The sequence below is a fragment of the Nicotiana attenuata genome, unplaced genomic scaffold (assembly GCF_001879085.1).
Source record: "Nicotiana attenuata strain UT unplaced genomic scaffold, NIATTr2, whole genome shotgun sequence".
Lineage (NCBI taxonomy): Eukaryota > Viridiplantae > Streptophyta > Magnoliopsida > Solanales > Solanaceae > Nicotiana > Nicotiana attenuata.
The window spans coordinates 9,528-14,437 of NW_017675506.1; positions in this window are offsets into that span (position 1 = coordinate 9,528).

Here is a 4,910-nt window from a genome sequence, read left to right on the forward strand (position 1 = left end):
AGAAATTCAAAAATAGCCAGATTTACCACTGGTCGTTGAAAAATAGCCAAGTTTCAAAAGTCATCGAAATTTAGCCACTTTAAATCTGAGCGAAAACACTGTTCAAAATCCGGAAAATACGACCCGCAAATTTTACGGGAGTTCAAGCATAATTATGCTAGAACTCCCGCAAATTTTACGGGAGTTCCAGCAAGTATAATTGTCCAGTATAATATACTGGAGTTTGGAGCACTGGTGCTCCAGTCTCCCGCAAATTTTACAGGAGTTAACAAAGTATACCGGTCCAGCATAATATGCTGGAGTTCGTACACAAATGCACCAGAACTCCCGTATATTATACTGAACCGGTCCCTGTTGCAGCAAAATAGTGGCTATTTTTCATTGACTTGATAAACGCTGGCTATTTTTCATTGACCAGTGTGAAAACTGGCTATACCATGATATTTTATGGTCTTAGTTAATACGAAGGAAAAGGGTACATTACAATACAAGACGGACGGCGGAAGAAGGGGGTTAAAATCAGTTGACTACAATTTGGCGTGGAGAAAGAACAAAAGCGATCAGGAATTTATTCTTACAAAAGTACATGAAATTGAATTTGCATGGAAAGTATTTTGGATACTGGTATCGGTTCTTGCTATAGTGGCTTATAAAAAAATATAAAGATTGAATGATGATTGGATAATAATGAGGGGCATAAAGATTATGATCATGATGATGTAATGAGTATGAGCTTGTAAAGAATATATATATGAGAAAATTTTGAAAAAACGTACACCGCTGATGGATTGAACACATTTAAAAAGCTACTGTTATGGATTTTCTTATGATTTAGTACATAGAATATAATTTTCATTCTTGGTGTAACGATTACAGTTAATAATGATGGCAATGAGGAAGTGAAATAATTATATGGTAGTACACGTCATGGAATAGTTCTTTTGAAGCTAGTATACTATTTCGGTACTTTTTGAAGTACTACTGTTGGCATATTAATTGGATCGGGAGTCGACTTTGATTTTCATTTGTCCTAAGATTATGAAAATTATTCACCTAGATTAATTAGGATATATTATTCAATATTTTGGATAGATTGAGGGCATTGAAGGCCGTTTGGTTGGTATTCTAGGCGTTGCAAGGTTAGAAAACTTCGTTAGCGAGGTAAGTGAGACTTTAAGCTTTGATGTTTTTCTAAAACCCATGTTGAAAAGTGTTTTTTCTCTACCTGGTCCATGTGTTGGGACAAGTGTGCGCTTGGCAGATCGGTGGTCTTAGACTAGCCGCAAAAATATTATTTTATAAAAAAAAATATAAAAATTATTTTATAAGTTGTTTGATGGCGTGATATGGCTGTAATAAAGTTGTCAAACATAGCATCGGAAAGGGTCGTCTTTCGCCCGATATTAAAGAGGTATCTTAACTCTTCTTTAATATGGGAGCGTAGACATTCCGGTACAACTTGATTATCCGGTAGATCTAGCGCCATTTGCCATTCATCAGGCTTGGGAGAGGAGGTAGACGCTCCCCCACCCGAATCCTTTCCTGCGCAGTCTACCGTTTCTAACAACAATTCATCAAAGAAAAAAGAGAAGGAAAGCAAAAGAGACAGAGTCCAAACGCTTTCCATAATAGGTACACGACAAATGTCTGGATTATTTTTATAGTAGAAATGCCATAAAGTGCGACCCAAGATCCATGATACGAAAACCAAAAGCAAGATAAGTAAGCACACGAAATCCTGATGTATTTCTAACTCCAACTCGAACAATAAATAATTATACAATAGAAAACACCATCTAAAGAGCTTTATCTCTATCATAATCGCTAAAATAGTTGAAAAAACGATCGCTGAAAATTCAAGTAAAAAGGGAAGCGTTTTTGAGAACATAGGAGAGGAATTCAAATTAGGAGAAATAAAAATGTGAAAGGTAAAGATCTGAGATAAGTCCTTCTTTTTCTCTTACTATTTTGATAGAGGAGACTGCCCACACTGAACACCAACCCAATCTCGATAAGAATCAGTACGCTACACTCGATCAATCCACGAAGGTGTGGCACTTCTCCACCCTCTGCTAGCAGCTTTCTTCTCTTATGATTTTTTCTTAAGTAGAGGTTCTTTACCGGTGACCCAGTTGATTCGGCCCCCACTATCCTTAAGGAACTAACCCAGGCAACTGAACTCATTTAGGTTAGAGGCTGCTTAGTAAGAGCTAAGTACAGATCTGCTACCAGCTCCCTGGGTAGCCATCCGTCTAATGAGCTAACTTCTTGACCTTGCTCTAGGCCCTCTGGGTCTTTATTTCCTTCTTCTTGTTGCTCCTCGTCATTTGATTTGCATGGTTACCTGCTGCTTGTGGCGCCGCTGATGAAGCCACATCCGGAAAGTTTTAATCGGCAGAGGCACGGGCGTATAACTAGTATTAAAACCTTGTAATAGAATATGCTTGTTCGCCCCAAGCTCATCCGAGAGAACAGGAAATAACATCTCTGTATGATAAGTTTGAAGGAGCGTACCGGCAGTGGGTATCTCTGGAACTTAAACATGAGCTGAAGCGGTTGCGATTGTCATGAGATGTGGAGCATGTGGGAAACATTGACATAAGCTCTTCTATTTGAGATTACGGAGTCACAAGTAACTGATTGTTAGAGCGTAACTGTCAACCATATGCAACCAGGGATGGAGTTATTCGATCACAGTGGATTCCGTGCCTGAATGTAATGTGCAGTCTGGCCTTCAATCCGATTAGGGGCATGTTGCCCTTTCTCCTACGCCTAGTGCCTTACTTTCTTAAAGAAGACATCTGTCCATTCAATCGGAATTTCTATTTCTAGAGGTATACTCCATTTAGCGNATTTGGTCCGGCGCCCGGTACAGGTCTTATATGTGGTTTAAGCGCTTTCTGTGAAATTTGTATGAAATCGGACGTCATTTGACGTGTTTCGGACCTAAATATCTAAAAATGAAAGTTTATGAAGTTTGATGAAAAAGTGATGATTTTGAGGTTTAATTCATTGATTTTGATTTTATTTTGGCGGTTTGATCGCGCGGTTAAGTTCGTAGGATGTACTTGAGTTAGTGTGTGTGATTGGTTAGGAGCCCCGAGGGCTCGGGAGTGTTTTCGGAGGTGTTCGGGATAGTTTTGGACTTAGGATGATAGCAGATTTTCTGCAATTTTTGCACAGGCATTCCCTTCTTCGCGTTCGCGGCCTTCAGCTCGCGTTCGCGATGCTTCCCAGGTCCCCTTCTTCGCGTTCGCGTCACAACTCTCGCGATCGCGTAAGCCAATTTCAGGACCCCCAGAAATTCCTTCTTCGCGTTCGCATTCCACAGTTCGCCAACGCGTAACTTTACCAGTTTACTCATCGCGTTCGCGTGGCTCTTCACGCGTTCGCGTATAACAATTCCTGGACCCCCCCCCCCAGTCTTTCTCTTCGCGTTCGCATCATCCTCATCGCGAACACGATGGTCTGTTATGTCAACCCTTCGCGAACGCGGCCTTGCTCCCGCGAACGCGAAGGGCATTTTTGCCCAGTTATTTTAAAAGCCTAAAAACAGAACAGTGACGGGATTATTCCAAATTTCACACGAGCTCTTCTTCTCCACAGCCCCTAGGCGACTTGTAGAGCGATTCTTCACCAAATATTCTTGGGTAAGTATTATCTAACTCGTTTTCTTCATTTTCTATCATCATCCATTGAAATCCTAGGCCTAAAACATGTAATCTAGTGTTGAAATTGGGGGAAATGGGTAGAATTAGGGCTTTTCGATTTTCTTTGATTTAGACCTCGTTTTGGGGTCGAATTTGAAAATAAATTGTATATTCGGGCTCGTGGGGAAATGGGTGATATGAAATTGGTTCAAACCTCGGGTTTTGACCAAGCGGGCCCGGGGTCGATTTTTGGAATTTTGGGAAGAAAGCTTAGAAAACCATATTTAGGCATTGGGTTTGATTTGTTTAGCTTATATTAATGTTGTAAAGTCGTTATTTCATAGATTTGATTGAGTTGGAGCCGAATTCGAGAGGGAAGGCGGTCGTTGTGGATTGATTTAGCTATGGAAGTTGAGGTAAGTGTTTGTCTAACTTTGGCTTGAGGGAATAAGAGTAGAGTCTTACGTGCTAATTGCTATTTGTCGAGTACGGTGTATAGGCATGGTGACGAGTATCTACACACTGGTGTCTAGCATGGCCGTGTGTCCTTATATTGAGATTATCCTGAACTTGTTGTGATTCTCCCATGCTTATTTGATGATTTCTATATACTGTAAAGAGCATGAGACAGAGATTATGATTATTAGACTCCGTGGAGCATTGGCTTGAGTTGTGTTGCAAATTGTAAAGGCATATGAGATGAAATGATTCTTTATGGCTCAAATGATAAAGTGAACTATAGAGTAAGAAATGAAAGCAAAAGAAAGAGATATTGGTTATTCCCTTGCCGGGACGTTTTATGGATATGATGATTTTCTCCCTTGCCGGGATATTGAGTTATTGACTTTTCTCCCTTGCCGGGATTTAGTGTGTGTTATTGTGTTCCCTTGTCGGGATTTCTTTCACTAATTGTTTACTCCCTTGCCCCTTATTTTCGATTGTTGCCTGGGTGAGGATTAATAATATAAGTATATGAATCGGGTTGCGCGCCGCAACAATGATAAATGATATATATGTGGATCGGGTTGCACGCCGCAACAATACTAAATGATATGGATCGGATTCCACGCCGCAACAGTGATGATTATGGATCGGGTTGCACGCCGCAACAGTGATGATTGAGGATCGGGTTGCGCGCCGCAACAAGTTATAGCTTAAGTGTGTTTATTCCGAATTTAAGTTTCTGTTGGCTGTTATAACCTTAGAATTTAGACTCCTTGTTTATACTGTTGCCTCCCCACAGCATGCTCCCCCTCCCTT